The sequence below is a fragment of the Globicephala melas genome, chromosome 14 (assembly GCF_963455315.2).
Source record: "Globicephala melas chromosome 14, mGloMel1.2, whole genome shotgun sequence".
NCBI lineage: Eukaryota > Metazoa > Chordata > Mammalia > Artiodactyla > Delphinidae > Globicephala > Globicephala melas.
In genome coordinates this window covers 19038342-19057221 of record NC_083327.1, presented here as the reverse complement: position 1 = coordinate 19057221, position 18880 = coordinate 19038342, and the positions used below count along the sequence as shown (strand labels likewise).

The 18880-nt window shown below is 42.0% G+C and overlaps 1 pseudogene; it reads right to left on the bottom strand.

Annotated features, from left to right (window-relative positions):
- Nucleotides 1-12888: 12888 nt before the first annotated feature.
- LOC115854708 (poly(A) polymerase alpha-like) lies at nucleotides 12889-13984 on the bottom strand (annotated as a pseudogene).
- Between the last annotated feature and the right edge of the window lie 4896 nt (nucleotides 13985-18880).

Here is an 18880-nt window from a genome sequence, read left to right as displayed (position 1 = left end):
GGGTTAGGTCCCACCTTAATGACCTCAATTTTATTTAATCACCTCTGTAAAGGCCCTATCTCCACATACAGTCACATATAAAATACCAGGGGTAGGGCTTCAACATATGAATTTTGAGGGGCATACAGCTCAGCCTGTAACAATATCATAGTCTCTTTATTTTGGACAAGAAGAAACTGAGACCCAGAGAGACAGAGTAGATTGTCCAAGGTCACACAGCTAATTATTGGCACATCTGGCATCAGGATTGGATCTCAGACTTTGTAATTATTAGTGTCCTCTTGGCCAATGTTTAAACGAAAACAAATAGAAGCTAATAGAGAAGAATGTGAGGCCCCAGCATTGGTCAAAAAGTAAACATTCAGTAATATCTATGGAATGACTGACAGCCTTTCTTGAATTAGAAATAAGGACTTGTTACAGATTTGGTGGCTTTTTAAAGTGTGTGTAGGCAATACATTTAAAAGAATAAGGAAAAGGAGAAACACTTGCAGAATCCATGGAAGAATATTTGGAAGGATTTAATAGGAAGTAACTATTTTAAAAAATCTTTTATTGATAAAGATGTATTCATTTTTGTGGCAAAGAGTAAAAATAATTTAAGGGATATACTGAAGTAAAAAAAGAAATTATTCTATTGAACAGTAAAACCCTCTATTTCTTTAAAAATAGATTTCTTAAAAACAAAATAAGATGCCAGAAAGGAATTTCTGAAGGGGTGGTTTTATTTTGCTTCTTCAGACATGAGTTATGTTAGAAGATTACATGCTGTACATGTTTTATATTCAACAATGTGTGCACATTCTAAAGATAGAAGCAAGACAAGGGCAGTTATTCCCAACAATATGAATAATAAATTCCTACTTACCCTGGAAAAGCTGTCTTCATAGGGACATTTACTTTGAGATAATTTTCCCTATTTTTAGTCATTTAGTGTACTGGTAGATATGCCTTTTCTTTTTCTGAACTTCAATTTCCAGCCTCAGTCTAAGTCTGGAAAGTTATTACAACTTATTTCTTTATATTCTTTTTACCTATGGTTTAGGGAAAGACACATTTCCCAACTATTACTATTTTGGTGGACCAAATTCATACATACCCTGCGTATTAGTGGGGATATACGTGAATTTTATATATATGGTCATATCTCTAGTAGAAATTGGTTAGAATAGACTTTTAGAGATGCTTACTCTTGCTTTAACAATCATTAGTAGGAATCAACAGAATGGAGTGATGGGAAGACCATGAGCTTAAGAAGCTGACCTGCCTGAGGTCGAATCCTTGGGTAAATTATGAAACTCTGAACCGTGATTTTCTCACAGTATGATAAATAATTCCCTGAATTTAAATGAGGTAATATATTGCAAAATATGGCTCTTAGTGGGCACGTAATACTTTTAGTTTCCTTTCTTTTTCCATCAAGCTTATTTCCTATTCAAAGATAGAGTTCTGGTGAACTACATGGGCACTTGGGAACATGTTCAAGGCTGATTGATATTACTTAATAAATTCATTGGTTATTCCTGCTAATCTGAGCCCACAGACATCCCTGTGAAATCCTGCCAGAGGTCCTTTGGAAGATGGCATTAGTACAGCATTGACAGCTAAGGGAACTAGAAATAAGCCAAAGGTCCTAAATTGCCAAGCCTTTTACGAAGCCAAACATGATGGAAACTAAATGCCATTTTGGGGGTGATTTGAAAAGCACATGGTTTGGAGTTATTTTGACGGATTAAGTATTTTTCCTGAATCATCTAGGTTCGAAGATTAAAACTTGATTATAAAATACCAAAATGTTTTTAGATATAGGAATAGTTGAGCATAAATCAAATACTCTGGGTTCCTGAGAAAATAATCAAGTGGTCAAGTAATGTGGTATTCTTTTCTGTCTGATATTGGAACTAAGAAACATTACAACAGTTTATTGTTCATAGAATAATATATTCTTACAGAATTATTCTGGAATGCAGGCACTACCCAGAGTTGATTGGTGTTTGGCAACACACCAAAATAATGCCCATGATGAAGGAAAGTTATGAGAATGTAAACTTTTCCCCCTAGTACCTTATGTCTTTTACTTCAAATCCAGATAGAGGTGGTTTCTTAACTCTTCTATGGTTGAAAGACATTCCAGGGTAGAAGCTTTCTGGCAGAAAAAGTGACATGATTGTCTAAAGCAATGGGGCTTAACTTTTTGAGTCACAGACCCATTTAAACAAGCTTTGTGGAAACATTTAAAGTCTGCATGATAATATGAAGCCCCCCAGAATGGCTGTGAGGTGCCATTCCAGGTTCTTGGCAGTTATAGCCAGTCCCAGTGAGACTTGCCATGTGATGGGAGAAACCCTAACCCTTGCCCCTGATCGGTTCTTTATCCCATTCTCAATAGCTATTCCTTAATTTACTCTTATTTTCCATAATTCTTGCCCAAATGCAGTCTCAGCAGGGATCTTTTTTCCTTTCACTAAAAAAATTTAAAATGCTATGTGCATGAACCATCTTAATATCATCCCCACTCTATCCTCACCCCTCTCTCTTTCCCTCCTTCCCTCCTTCTCAAATTCAACCGCCTGTGCTTCAGACTCCAGGTCCCTTCTATTTCTTCCATAACTTTGCTGGAAGATCTTCCCTTTTTCATGATCGTTGACCTCTTCTTTTCTAGTGGTGATTTCTACCCCTCAAATAAGCACTCTTACCTCTGCCTGCACTTATGCTAAGAAAACTGGAAACAGGAAAGCCCTCTATGTATGCATTGTGGAAAGTATCAGAGGGAAAGGGTAGCCAAAATGACCACAGCAGAGAAGAAAGGGGCAGGGGGTGCAGTTGGATGGATATGAGAGGAATTTCCTGGCCACTTCCAAGAGCATGCCTGATCGTGCAGACTGGCCCTGGGGGTGGAGTGAGCTAAGGACCGAGGGAAGGTGTTGCCAAAGTGAGACTCAGAATGAAGCCCTAGAAATGGGGGAATATGAGCACAGAAGAACATGAACAGCACGGAGGCCCTGCATGCCAGCCCACGAATAAGATTAAATATCTCTGGTTGTGGGTGAGGTACACAGATGGTGTAGATCAAAATCACCAGAAATCCCCCGTTTCTAGGCAGGCCAGCCATGGATGATTTAAGATACGCTGTGCAATGTGACATTTTTGGTCCACCAGACTTTTTGATGTGTCTTTGTGGTAAGAATTCTAATTCAGTATTTCGGATGTACCCAGGGGTACTGGGAGAGGGTCAGACTAGGAAGAGGAGGGCTTGGAAGATGGGGGAAAAGAGCACATGGCTGAGGTCTATGAATAAGATCTTATGCAATTAATAACCAGAGGAAGTGAATGTCACAAATGCATGGATTGAGGGATGTTTGTCAAGTACATGGCTAAAACAAAGACCCATCCACTGACTCTAAAGCCCTGATTTACTTCTCAAAGAATCCTACAAAGAAAATGATGTACTCAGTGTCTTGAAGAAACAGGTATCTCCTTATGCTTGTACGATTATGTTTCATTGATGATCACAATCTGCCACTTGGGTAGGTCAGGATAAGAGTTTCACTGTTCTTCATTTATATACGAGGAAATTGTTGGTTGGAGCAGTAGAGTGGTTTAATCAGAGAGGGAAAGAGTAGAATTGAATCCCACTTACCTGTCTAGAGCTCTACTCATTGGAGTTCAGCTTCCCTGCTGCAGCCAAGTCGTGTCATGCCATGATTTGACATCGTCTCTGGAGAACACAGCCACTCTGGGGGACCCTAGTGCTCTCCCCACCCATGGGAGCCCCGGGAGAAAGCAGCCCCACCTCATGGCTCTGCTGGCTATGGAAGACCAACCTCCTTCCCTTTGCCTTTTAAGGAGTACTTGGTGTTCTCGCTCTTTATAAGCGTCAATCAGATTTTGGTTATGGAGGGCTTATTGATACTGTTTCATGGATGTTTTAACGCATTTTGACAGCTGGAAGCTAGTTGAGGAGCCAGTTTGAGAAGCTTGTAAATGAGAACTACAGGGAGTGGTCTTTCCCTAACAAATTCTGACCAATTGGCTTCTTAGTATCACATGAGTTTTTGTCATTTTCTGGGTGGGCTTTTCTTCCTTGATGAATCTGAGCCTTGTTAGCTTGCAGAAGAATAAATATGACAAGAGTACATATGGGAAATAATTGTTTGCACAGACTTTTGAAAGTCTTCAAGCCCTGAGTCATGTTCTAAGGGCATGCAGGTTGCCCTGATCCACTGTCGGGGTCCAGCACCTTGAGGGCAGGGGTTGTACCTGGATGGGCAAAAGCCCCCATCCTCAGAGCAGCAGGGTCTGTGGGAGTGGAGCCCTTCACCCTCCCTTCCCAAGCCTGGAGGCCTGTGACTTAATTTTTCTTAAAAAAAACTATTCATTGTAGAACAGTTTTAGATTTATAGAAAAATTGCCAAGATAGTACAGAGAGTTCCCATATACCCTAGGCCCAGTTATCCCTTTTACTCACATCTTACGTGAGTAAGATGAGTACATATGTTTTCATGAATGGACCAATATTGACACATTATTAATACTGTTAACTAAAGTGAGCAGCTTATTTAAATGTCCTTGCTTCTCCCCTAATGTCCCTTTTCTGTTCCAGGATCCAAGGCACCCACATTACATTTAGTCATTTAGTTATCATATGTCCTCAGGCTCCTTTTGGCTATGTGAACTTTTTAGGCTTTCCTTGTTTTTGATGACCTAGACAGTTTTGAGGAAGACTGGTGAGATGTTTTGAACACTGTTCCTCAATTAGGATTTGTCTGACGAGATTCTCATCATTCCACTGTCGTTATGGGTGTTGGGGATGAAAACTGCAGAGGGGATGGGCCATCCTTATCACATCATATCAAGGGTACATATTATCAGCATCACTGACGTTGATCTTGAGCACTTGGCTGAGGTCATGTTTCTCCACTGTAAAGTTACTTTCCCCCTGATACCAGTAGACCAGGGTTCTTGGCCTTCCCCAATCAATAGAAATTGATAAGAGACCAGTCAAGAAATTCAGGCAAGGCTTTATTGGGGCCCCTGCCGCAGCAGGGGGGAGTGAAAACAAGTAACAGGTTCCCTTGCTCGCTCCCCTGTGGGAGGTGAGCTGTTTCCTTATATGGGACGAGGGTAGGGGTGTGTCCAGGGGTCGGGCCAGTGGGGTGTCTTAGGTGGTTTGCCCACCCCTTTGGTGGTGTTGAGTGCAGGGGGCATGTGCAGTACCCTGCTTTTTCTCCTAGCTCTTCAGAAGTGGCAGTTGGGTTTGTTTTTTTTTTTTTTTTGGTCTCTTTGTATCTTATTGTCCAGAATTTGCTCAAACTGCAGTGCACACAGTAATTTTTAGTCCTTTATAGTTTCTTTTTATTTTGTTGCTGGACCAGACGCTTGTCCAGGTGCAAGCACTGCAGCAAAGGGTCCCAGATCCCAGGTCCCAGCCTATCTCAACCCTACCTTTCTATGCTGTCCTCTCTGAAAGGAAGTCACTTCTTGCAGTCCATGCTTGAGAGGGGCATTATGCTCAATTTCCTTGAGGGTAGAGTGTCTATGTAAATTATTTGGAATTATTCTACATGGTATGTTTGACTTCCCAATTACTTATCTATTTAGTCATTTATATCACTATGGACTTGTGGACACTTACTTTATACTTTGAATTATAATCTAATACTACTTTATCTATTTTGTTGCTCAGGGTTTCCTAGCTCTGTCTATTGGGAGCTCTTTCAATTGGTTCCCCTGTCCCTTGGACATGCCCCTGTTTTATGGGGTTAAAAGTTTCAGTGTTTCCTTGCTTTCTAGTACTACAAGATACTCCAGGCTCATACTGTATATTTCAAGCTCTAGAATCAACCATTTCTCCAAGGAACCCTGGTTCCTTTTACTGAAGAATAGTATTAGAAACCATGATCTGTGTCCTAGTTGTGCTGGTTGCTTTTGGAATGTCATTGCTGCACTCATATATATCAGGTGTGCTGATATATATGAGTGTATACTGACCCATGTATCTGGACACATCTATAGATAGTCCCATAGGCAACCATCTGTTTCTATACGCAAATGTGAGTTTACACCAGTATCAATAACTCTAGAGACCGGAACCGAAATTTGACATATGATAGTGGGTTTTCTCCTTTATTCTGGAAAGTTGTAGCTTTCTCCTTGTTTTAACCAGAGATTGGAGGGGCGGCAGATGGGTAGTGCAAGGAATGGGAAGAATTACAGGCGGTCCATAGCAACATGAGAAGCAGCAGAGGAAAATAGAGGCAGCTACAGTTAGTAGAAATAGAAGTATCAAGTAGAACATTCTGGGTGCATTTTGGTGTAGGCGCAACAGTTTAATAGGCCTATTGTAGCCACCTAAAGAAAAGTGTCAAGAAAGAGAGTCAAAACTCCTACAGATGAGAACAGTTTAGAAGTCTGGGCTCTTAGGGAAATAATCAACAATGCCTATAACTCGGCAGAGTCGCCAGCACTCTTCATTGTGATTCTGGTCGCCAAGAAAGGTTGTGGCCTGTTTACTCTATTTATCATGGTTGGGGGCACATAATATATTTTGGAAAGATTTCCATTAGAGTGGTTAAAAATTGTTCTGGTGCTTTAAGCATTATTAGATTTGAATTTTCTGCCTTAGAGTCCACATTTGCTATGAACCCAGATTGCTACATCCAAGGCCTCCCGCTGAGATTTCTAGAAGCCCAAATTTTGTAAAAAATAAAGTTGCTTATGAGAAGATTTGATTTTAATGAATTTCTGAACTGTGTCCCTTGAGCTGCAGTGTTACTCTGCCCTGCTTTGCCTTGGTCCCTGGCCCTTGGCAGCCAGAATTTCTGGTTAATCAGTCCCTCCATTCCCAGGCCTGGGGAAGTCTGCCTTTTTTGAGATATTCACTGCCTGTTGCTAAATGAAGTCCAAGGAAGCTGCTTCCAGATGGGTAGAAGGTCTGAATACTTTGGACCCTCAAAAGGTGGCTTCAAGGATCAGAGATGCATGTCATCCACACTAGCCACTTAAACCCCACCCTCCTCCCTTTCTGAACAGCCAGGTTTAGGGGCAGTGATGTTGAGAGGCAGAGAGAGGTTCTGTGTCCTTCCTCTCTTCCTCTCCTTCCCCCTCCCCCTCCTTCCTCCCTCTTCTCCCCACTCTCTTCTTTGTTCAACAAATATGTCTGGCCCCTTACCATGTCCCTGGCACTGTGCTGGCTCCGAGGAGGCCAGTGGAGTCATGGACTTTGATATGTTGGAGCCTTCACTCTATTTGGAAAACAGACATGAAACAGTGTACTCAGCTCCTCAGTTATTCAGTTGTGTTAGGTGCCAGTAGAAATGGGATCTCACCTATTTGGTTGAGGTGGGTTGAGGCTTCTCTGTTGATTAAGATCTAAAGGATTCTGGTGTTCACTTCGACTAACTATAGTCCTGAGCTAAGCACTCTGCCCATGCTGTCCTATCTAATTCTTCTACCAGTACATCACCTACTTGGCCACTCTTACCCTATTTTATCTTCATTTGACAGATGAGCATCCTGAGAAACAAAAGGCTAAGGGGCTTGCCCAAGGGCACAGAGCAATGAAGTGAATGTTTCAGGACTTGCTTGAGGTCAATCTGGATACAAAGCCTGTGCTCATTGCCACCTGGTGTCCTACCCACCTCCCTGCTCCGCAGGTCTCATCAAGGGAAAAGCAAGTGGGGGGTGGGGAGGGAAGTCATCAAATAATGAGTAGAAGTTTCCTGTGGTCAACAATCTAGTCACCTGTTCCACTCATTTCACCAGGGACCATCGAACAATAGTTAGCAATATAATTATTTTTAAAAGGCTGACCAAAGATTTTCGTCTTTGAGCCCCACAGGTACAGGATGGTCCTTGTCTGAGCCTTTCAGGGATGGATTAGAACAGAGCAGTTATTACTCAGCCACCGCAGTTATTACACCACATAGAGTATTCACTGAATGTATGTGATACGTTAACGTTGGTTAATTTGTTTTCTTCGAGACCTTTGAATCATCCTCTCCATCCAGCTGCCACTGCCTTTTTTATTTCTGAGTCATTATCTCTGGCTTAGACCAATGCAATGCAATCTTCATTGTTTTTTCTGCTCATCTCTTTTCAATCTATTTTCTGTTGCCTCTTCTGTTTAAAACCCTATAGAAAACCTCCACTGCTGACAGAATAGAGTCCAACACAGCCTCCTCATGGCCTGCGGAGACCTGCACCTTCTCCCTTCTCAGCTGCATCTCCCTCCACACCTTTGTTCTCCCCCCATGACCTAACCATTCTCAGAAGCCCCCCTCCCCTTTTGCCTGTTATCGTCTGCCTTTGCCCTTATTCCCGCCTGATCCTCCGTGCTTCCGCTCTGTGCAGGCGCTCCTTCCCCGCCTCTGTGGACTGTTGCATTATGGAACAGATCTCTGTTATCATACGGTCAGCAGACCTTTTCTGTAAAGGGCCAGATAGCAAATATTTTTGGCCTTGCAGGCAACAGCATCTTCAATGCAATGACTTAGATCTGCTATTGCAGTTTGAAAGCCACCATAGTTGATATATAAGCAAATGAATGTGTCTGGGTTCCTATACAATGTTACATACAAAAATTGGCAGCTGGTCGGATATAGCCCCCAGCCTGTAGTTTGTTGTGGAACATTCCAATCATTTGTTTACTTGTCTCCCATCCTTACTAGCTGGTGAGTTTCCTAAGATGAGAGAGCGGGTCTTGTTCATCTTTCTATTTTCAGCGTCTAATCTGGGCCTGGCACATAGTGAGTGTTGAATAAATCTTGCACGGATGAATATGTGAGTGAATAAATTAATCAAGTCAAATCAAGTTGGAAACTAAGCATTTAATGGTGTCAGTAAGAACCGTGACTGAGTGAATCATGGTGAAAGCAGAAACATCAAGTCTGTACAGGGGGGAATAAATCTTTTTTGCTCATCTCAGGGGACTCAGATATAGTACCTTTGACAGGATCTGGATCAGTGTGGCTAGAAAGCTTTGACCCTTCCGTTGCTGGGCTGCCAAGGGTTAAAAGGAGCCTGAAGCCTTGGGCGGTGGGACCAGTCCTCCACCATTCTAGTGTCTGTAAATAAATAGTGTTAAAACTCAAGAGTAAGGTTATTAAATGTGGATTCTGCCTCGTACCTGCCACTTTCTGTGGAGGAATCTTAGTCACTGATGGATTTGCTCCAGGGGACGCTAAGTGTTTGCGTGCACAGCCCTCAGCCTTTATGCAATTTAGGATTGGAAACTGCTATAGCCCAGCATTTACTGACACACAAGGGTTGGCCAGGCCTTATTCATTCAGCCCAAGGTACTGCAGGGGTGACCAGTTCCCTGTGGTGGGAGAGTTCGTAGACTTTCTAAGTAAGGTCTTCTGAGTTGGGGGAGGCTATCTGGAAAATTCACTTACTCTGAGCATCTCTTTCCTTGACAAAATAAGAAAATGAAGAAATTAGTGTGCTACCAGGGAAACACATCACCACTTGTTGGGTCTCTAAGATAGACTTTTTAAAAGAACTTTTCAATGTTACAGACATCTTATTGAGCCAAAGAAATTACAGAGTTATGTTGAGTAGCATTTGGGTATTGACTTTTGATTTGGTAGGAGAGGAAAATCATGGGCACACAGGGCATTTAGAAATTTTTTCCCTTGTGTAAAATGGAACGGAGGAACACAGGGTAGACACTTTGATTGGAAAAGGGAACAAATGACTTGCACTTAGCTGAATTGGATTGATTTTCCTTTTTACTGAATACTTTCCTCTATTTTGTGCTATTTCAGTTTGCTTCGCAATACCAGGTCCAACTCCTCCCATAGGATTTCATACCATGAAGAAAGGAAAAGTAAAGAGCCATTTCTGTAAGAATCCTCAAAACGTATGATAAACCTAATGCATAGATATGTTTTCTAGGTTATTTTTGGTCCAAATGTGTAGATTTCCAAAATTGCATAAAGCTGAACATTAAAAAATAAGATAGCAGACATTCCAGCCTTTCAACTGCACTCAATAAATATTTGGTGAGAGCCTCTTTTGTGCCTCTAGGTATCATACTATAAACTAGGATACAGTGATGACTGAATGTTTCCCCACTTTCCAGGAGCCCAGAGTCTGATTGGGAGGTGCTCCAGTTGCCTGTTTTTGGGTAACAAACTGCCCTAGACTGAGTGACATAAAACAACAACCGTTTTATTTTGCTCACAGATTCTGTGGCTCAGAAAATCAGACCGGGCATGGTGGAGTAGGCTTCTCTATGCCCCACAATATCTGGGAACTCGGCTGGGAACGTTCCAGTGGCTGGAAGAGACTTGAGTGGCTGATGCTGGAATCATCCAGAGGTTTCCTTACTCCCATATGTGGTGTTTGGGTTGGGATAACTCAAAAGTGTAGGCTCAGCCGGAGCTGTCGATTGGAGCATCTACACACGGCCTCTCCATGTGGCTTTAGTTTCTCTAGCATGGAAGCTGCCCCCAAAAAGGAACACCTAAGAGGGGCATCCAAAGAGAGAGCTTTCCAAGAGACCAGGGTAGATGTTGAAAGAGCTCTTTTGAACTATCCTTGGAAGTCATGCACTGTTACTTCTTCCACATTCTGTGGCTACAAGTAAGTCACTATGGACACCCCAAATTCAAGGGGAGAGAAATTGGACTTTACGTCTTGAAGGCAGAATGGCAAGGATATAGCAGAAGAGTGTGGGAGATGTTGCTGCAATCACCTTTGGAAAATCTAGCCTGCTGCAGAGAATTAGACATGTAAACATGTAACTATAATATACCATAGGAAATGTTTCAGTTACCTTGCTGGGAAATAACCCACTCCGTAGCTTACTGCCTTGAAACAACAATTATCAGTTATCAGCTGGTGGGTCTGTGCCATATGGTGTTGAATGGGTTCACCCATGTGGCTGCATTGAACTAGGAACTTGGAATGCCCAAGATGGCTTCACTCATGTCTGCTGCCTCAGCTGGGGTGGCTGGAATGGCTTGGGGGCTCCTTAGTTCTCTTCCACATGGTCTTGTGTCAAATAGTAAACTCGTCCACGCTTCTTTATCTGGTGTCTGGCTTCTTTTAAGGCTTAGTCCCAGAGCTGGCACAGGGTTACTTCTACTGGATTCTAGTCAAGTCACAAGGCCAGCCAAAATTCAAGGAGTGCAAAATACACTGGAGGAGTGGCATGTACATAAAGGGATGGGGGAGGTTATTGGTGACCATTTTTGGAGAAAATCTGCCACATTAGAGGTGTCAAAAATGCTCTGAGATCACAGATGGAGGATCAATTTTGTCAGGTGGCCTCTGAGGGTTTCTGTGTCAGGCTGTGGAGACAGGGTGGGTGCTGGTGGGGGCATGGTAGATAGTGGGGTATCCAGGAAAGATGTAATATTTGAACTCTGAATGCCCTAGGTAGACAAGATGTGGAAGCATTATAGGCCCAGGAAATTCCATGAGTAATGACAGGGAAGCTGGAAAGGGCATGGGGACTAGAGGGCGGTGCAGTAGAGCTACAGCAGTATGTGTATATATTCGGGCACGAGAACGTGGTGGATCTGGGGTAGAAAGAAATGTCAGGAGATCAGGCATGTTCGTGAAGGACTTTCTGGGTCCTGCTGAGGTATTTGGATCTTATTATATTGGGAATATGAACTGAGAGTTTTTAAAAGGAGGAAACATAAGAGATGAACTAGAGGGAGGAGACATTAGATGTAAGGAGAGCAGTTGTGATGATATTGTGACAGCTCAAATGAGATCTAATCAAGATTTGTACAACAGACAGAAGGGAAAGGAACCTCCGTGAGGCAAGATACAGAGAAAAAGCAAAAACCATTTGTTCAGAGAAACTGGACCAGCAGGGACAGTGTTGTATATAATCTGAGGGCCATCAGGAGGGTAACCTGCCAAAGTCCTCTTCTATTTATTGATATTATCATTCTGGAATTCTGCTGTTGTGGTTGGTACATTTGTATTAAGACTTGCCTGTTCCTTTAGTCCCCAGAGCAAGTCCTAGTGTCCACGACTTCATCAGAACTATTTCCTTGGAACAAAAAAAATCCAAAGTAGTATACAACCAGCATGGAGTTTTTAGAACTGCTGCCTCGGAAGCATTGACATTAATCTGAGCTTTATGGAAGCTAACTGGATACTAGAGGCGTCTCATTTCTACATAGGCTCAAACTCCTTACCACTGTACAGGTGTTTCCAGTAGAACAGACTAGCCATTCACCCATCCAATAAATATTTTTCAAGTGCCTACTACATGCAAAGCACTGTTCTTGGAGATGGATATGGCAGTGAGTAAAATAAAGTCCTTGCTCTCATGGATGTTCTTTATATCCTAGTAACATGGATTTATCAAACCCAGAGCGGCTTTGAGAACTGGATATGGAGTTTTATCAGGCTGACCTGGTATAAGCGATGTTCTCTCCTCAGTGGGTTAGGTGTGCATTTTGTGGTGTCTCAGACCATAGAGTTGGCTGCACTTACCACTCATCATTAACTTGGGCGATCACTTATCATTAACAAGGAAGTCATCCTAAGAGCCTGAGCACAGAGGTGACAGTATGTGGCCTTGCAGAGAAGGAAAGGGACATGCTCAATTGCTGGGACCCAAAGTTTTGTCTGCTTTTGCCTATTCAAAGTCTGACATCTGAGGAGTATGTTCATTCACATTGTGCATTTGTTTCCATCCCATTTGATTTATTTTTTAACACCCATTAACTGTCATGCCTTTGCCTCTGAAATGGGTCTCCAGTAATTACTTGACGGGAAGGATTTTGGCTGTGAGGGAATGTGTTTCCAGTTGCTGCCTTTTATAGTAGCATGCACAAGTGTAAAGCAGAAGCCTAGGGGCCACATGCCACAGAGAATTAGAGCAGTGCTTCTCTGGGCTGTATGTATGTATGTATTTTTTCAGTGTCTACAATCAATTTTGTTTTAATATGATCTAAATGCACACCGTTTAGAAAATATCAAGAAAAAATTATGTACAGGAGTTGACGCTATTGCATTTGGTTAAAGCTGGCAAGTTCTTGCTACTAGCATAGCCCGGGAAACACCGAGGAAACGAATATATTGGAATAGATGTTGTGGTGTTCGGCTCACAGTTTGATAGCTCTCGGGGTTAACCTGAAATTGTCTATGTTTGGTACTAGATGTAAAATTTCATCAGTTACCCTGCAATCATTAAGACTTCTTATGCATCTTATATCTAGATTTTTAAGCAGACTGTCATCTCTTAAGTCCAAGTCTTCTGGGGTAGTCTGTGGTGCTAATCTTGCAAACAAAATATCAATCTCTGTCCCAGCAAAGCACAGTTTGATAACTGGTACAAAAGCCTCCTCAGCAGCTCTTAAATCTTTTACTTCTTCCTGTAATTTCAACTTGTCATAGAGTGAGGTGAAAAAGTCACTTCAATCAACATGTCTTGGTGCAACACACAACTCATCAATATCGGCACCTTTTGTATGTACTCTTTTTTTTTTTTTTTTTTTTTGCGGTACGCGGGCCTCTTACTGCTGTGGCCTCTCCCACTGCGGAGCACAGGCTCCGGACGCGCAGGCCCAGCGGCCACGGCTCATGGGCCCAGCCGCTCCGTGGCACGGGGGATCCTCCCGGACCAGGGCACGAACCCGCGTCCCCTGCATCAGCAGGCGGACTCTCAACCACTGCGCCACCAGGGAAGCCCTTGTATGTACTCTTAATCCATAAGATCCAAATGTAAAAATTTTCCCCCCAACATTTTCAATTACAGACTGTGGAAGATTCTTGCTTTCACTGATTTCTTGTATCCACTCTTTTACCAGGTTATTTAATTTTCCCCAAATTAAAATTCTGTGCTGCAGTCCCTCTTCCTCTTCAAAAACCCCAAAAGGCTTCAGAGTCTCAGTTCTTTCCTGTGTAAGTCAGTCTCCTTGGGGGCTGCTAAACTGATGGGAGAGGTAATGCCACAGTGCTTCTGTGGCGGCTGTGTTTGTTGTGATCCCTGCGCTGTAACTGGAAAAGGCATTGTCTCCTGTGCGGGCACCGTCCAGTCACTCCCCTCCTGCTGCTGCCCTGGGCATGACCCACTGAGGCAGGAAGGAGGGGGGTGCCTGCCTCAGCCCTGGGTCCAACCCCACTCCTGCACCCTCTCCCGCGGCTTTAAGTGCTTCTCCTCTGGGTTGTATAATATTTAGATGGGCACTTAGAGCAGTCCAAGTCTTAACATTAATAAAACTTGGAAGGGCTACACTGCAAGGTAAATGTCTCTCTGGGTAACCCTGAATTTCATCTACAGTAAACTTTCTGGTATTCATCAGAGTTCTGTTAGCTGGCACTTGCATACAATTGTAGTTAAGTGATATTTCTTGCTAACCATGGTGACTATAAGGCCCAGAAATATTTTGAAAAACCTTTAACTGCCTCATCAAAGAAAGGGGGTGTTCTTTTAGAGTACTAAGTATATTTTATGATAGTCAAAATTACTGATTCACATATGGAACACATATTAACCAGAGCATCTCCCTCAGCAACCAGGCAAGATAACTAATAATTTATGATAAATTTTTTTAAACTCAAATTTTTAACTTCCTTTTTTAGCCGACTTGCATTTTTTTTTTGGACCATGTTTTTGTTCAATTATGTGCACCGCACTCTCAATGACTTAAATGGTAAAAAATGGTCCACAGTTTATCTGAAATTCAAACAGCTGTTGTCTTTACATTTTTATTAATACGTATTAATGTTTTCAAAGTAATTTTGCTGCTGGAATGAGAGTGTGCTTGTGTGTGTGTGCGTGTGTGTGTATTGTGTATGTGCACACGCACACACATCATTCTTCTCAGAGGCATTTTTGGCAGATAAGAACATGATCTGAGTAGCAGATATATGATCTCATTTTTTTTCCTGGGTAGTTTGCAATTTGGATTTAGGCTCAAAGGATTAAGTGTTTTAGCCTATGATGATTTCATAGACACCAATGCCTAGAACTTCTAATCTGCACCCCTAAGCTATTTGGTAATTTTTAACTATACAAATTATAGAGCCTCTGTGAGCCCATTCTACTAAGATGGAAAGGAGTGTGATGCCTGTATTTTGGGAAGATGACTAGAACCTTTGAAGCATTTAATTCTTACTTTCAACATTTTGTTCCTCAACAAGGATATTTGGAAGCAGTAGTAGCAGGAGTTTACTTGTTTTGGAATTTCCTCTGCGTTCATTTGTGGTGGCAGTTTCTGATGAAAAGGACACCAAGGATAACACTCTATGCACACCTATCTAAAAATGAGAAAGTGAGGATTCTGCCTTTCAGCTGGAACCCTCAAGGCGTTATCTAACCACTGAAAACTTGATCTAAATAAAAATGGGATTAAGAATAGCAGAGATCAGAGGTGGGCAAACCCTCACATCTGCTGTGTCGTGTTGCCTTTTCCTATTCATTCATCCTAAACGTATTGGATGAACAGCTGTAATGTGCCAGGCACTTTGTGTGTGTGTGGATATATCAGTTAAAATAGATAAAGATCCCTGTTTTCACGAACTTTACTTTCTAGTAGGGGGAGATGGGCAATATAAAATAGACATGATAATTAAGTAAATTGTATGGTACACTAGAAGGTGATAAATGCTTTTCAGAGATAGAAGAAGGAGAGCAGGATAAAGGAGATTCTGAAGCTTTGGAACTGGTGGGGGAGATTTGCAATTTTAGGTAACCATATTAGGTCTTACTGAGGAGTTGGCATTTAACTGAACTAGTGAGACAGCTAGTCATACTTAAATCTGGGAAAGGAATGTTCTAGGCAAGGAGACTGCCAGTGCAAGTGCCCTTCCGCAGGAATGTGCTTGGAGTGTTGGAAGAACACAAGGAGTCCAGTGTGGCTGGAGATAGTAGGTGATGAGGTCATCGGCATCACTGTGGAGTCAGTCCTGCAGGACCTTCCTGGCTTTTGTAAGGCTCTCAGCTTTTTCTCTGGGAGGAGAGGGAAGTCACTGGAGACTTTTGAGTGAATAAGTGGGATGATCTGCCTTATATTTTAAAGGAACTCCTCTGGTTGCCATGTCGAGACTAGACTTCAGTGGGTATATAAATTTCCTAGGTTTTCTGTAACAAAGTACCACAAACCAGGTAGCTTAAAACAGGAAAAAGTTATTCTCTCAGTTCTAGAGGCCAGAAGTTGAAAATCTAGGTGTTGGCAGGGTTACCCTCCCTCTGAAGTCTCTAGGGCAGAACTCTTTATTGCCATTCCTGAGCTTCTGGTGGCTGCTACCAATCCTTGGTGTTCCTTGCTTGTAGCTGCATCATTCCAATCTCTGTCTGGTTGTCACATGGGCTTCCCTTCTATGTGTTCCTTTGTTTCTATGTGTTTTCTTCTTTCCTTATAAAGACACCAGTAGTTAGATTTAGGGCCTACCCTAATCCAGTATGACATCATCTTAATTTACATCTTAATTACTTTTACCAAGACCTTAATTCCAAATAAGGTCATATTCACAGGTACTGGGTATCAGAACTTGAACGTGTATTTTGGGGAGACACAATTCAACCCATTAAATGGGAGGTAGAGGAGGGAGACCAGATGGGAGACAGGAGCACAGATGATGAGGACCAGAGTGGGAACAGTGGGATAGTGAAAAGTAATCTAATTCCAAATGTGCTTTGAGGGTAGAGCTAATGATTCCCTGACAAACTGGCTGTGAGAGAAAAAAAATCATCAAGGATGATGGTATGATCTGAATGTTTGTGTCCCCCTAAAATTTATATGTTGAAATCCTAATGCCTAATGTGATGGTATTAGAAGGTGGGGCATTTGGGAGGTGCTTAGGTCATGAGGGTGGAGCCCTCATGAACAGAATTAGTGCCTTGTAACTGAGGGTCCAGGGAGATCCCTAACTCCTTCTGCCAGACGAGGATGCAGTGAGAAGGCTCCACTATGAACCAGAAAGAGGACCCTACCCAACTATGCTGGCAGCATGATCTTGGACTTCCAGCCTTCAGAAGTGTGAGCAATAAATTCCTGTTGTTTTTAAGATACCCACTCTGTGGTATTTTGTTATAGCAGCCCAAACGTACTGAGATAAATGACTCCAAGACTTCAGACCTGAGCAAGTGGAAGAAAGAAGTTGCAATTAGCTGAGATGGAAAGATTGGTTTTGGTGAAAAGATCAGGAGTTCAGTTTTGAATTTAATTTTGAGATGGTTTTAGATGTCTAAGTGGAGATGTCCTTGTGCAGTGTGGACTGTAATGAATCCATGTTACTCTCGTGTCACTTAGTAATCTATTAACCACTGAAAATTCACAATTTGGGGGCAAACTGCACAGGCAGACCATGGTTTCCATCATGGACAGGCCAAAACCAAAACTTCTTTTTATCCACTAGTTATCTTTTCTTCCAGCAAAACCTTCTAACTTTACTTGTTCTTCAGAAGCCCACATTATTGGGTCTGCTGTCCCTGCCTAGTGACTCATCGAGTAGCATTTGAACAATAAGGAGCTCCTAAATCAGTTGTGGGGAATTACAGAGGGACTCCTGGGCTAGAGTCACCAAGAATTGACAGTCAATGTAAAATGTATTTCTGTTCTCTCATCTGATCACTGTGGAGACTCCAATTCAACATTCTCTCCGAAACTTCTCTGTGCTCATATGTTCTGTTTCCTCTCAGTTTTCTTCATATAAACCAAAGCCTGGCACCACTGAGTGCTGGGTTAGCAAGTGAGGCATGGTAGCTGTGGGGCCTCCCCATAGCCGTGAGGTAGCCCATTTCTGATGGGAAACTGCACTCCCTCTGGCCAGCAGAGTCCCTTTTAGTAACCTAAATTCACTAAACACATTGTAAGAAAATGGGCTTAAACTTGTAGAGTTAAATTTGGGTTGAAAAATCATACTTACACTTTTCACTTTTTTTCCAGGAAATCTTTTTCTGGGAATTATGTACATTTATTTTGCCAACTTCTCTTACTTTTAGTCCAGGATAACACTGCACTTCAACTTGTAATTTCCTGCATTCTTAGTCTAAGCATTCTTAGTCCAAGTTTTTGAAACTGGTAGTCTTTGGTTCAGTAGGTTCTCTTCTAAATATGTAGTGGTCACTATTACTGATGCTTACCAGTGATACCTTCAAATCATATCTCGAGTATGAGGGAGACTCGTAAGGTTGTAAATTGTTTCAACTGTTTTGCACCTTTATTCAAAGATTATAATTTTAGAATTTTTTCAATAAGACATTGATATAAAAATCGTGGAATATTAATTTACTCAGCAAATGTTACTCAAGGTAGTGAGGATACATGAAGAACAATATGGACAAAAAAAATCCTGTTCTTGCATAGCCTTCATTCTAAAGGGGAAGGCAGAAAATTAACAAACTATGTAAATAAAATAATCTCTCAGATGGTGGTGATAGCTATAGAAAAAAGTAAGGTAGTCATAAAGTATGGAGAATGTTGGGGGAAGAAGGAATGTTGCAGTTGTAAATAGGGAGACCAGAAACAAATGTTAAGAAGAAGATACTTGAGTAAAGACCTTGAAGAGGTATGAGAACCACATAAATATGGGGGACAAGAGAGTCAAGCACCAGAACAACAAGTGCAAAGGCCCTGAGGCAGAAGAAGCCCTGACATGTTGAGAGAAGAGAAAGGAGGCCAGGTGGCTTAGAGTGAAGAAAGTGAAAGAGACTTTAAAACAAAGACTCCTACAAGAGACAAAGAGGACATTACATAATGATCAAGGGATCAACCCAAGAAGAAGATATAACGACTGTAAATATTTATGCACCCAACATAGGAGCACCTCAATACATAAGGCAAATGCTAACAGCCGTAAAAAGGGAAATCAACAGTAACAAAATCATAGTAGGGGACTTTAACACCCCACTTTCACCAATGGACAGATCATCCAAAATGAAAATAAATAAGGAAACACAAGC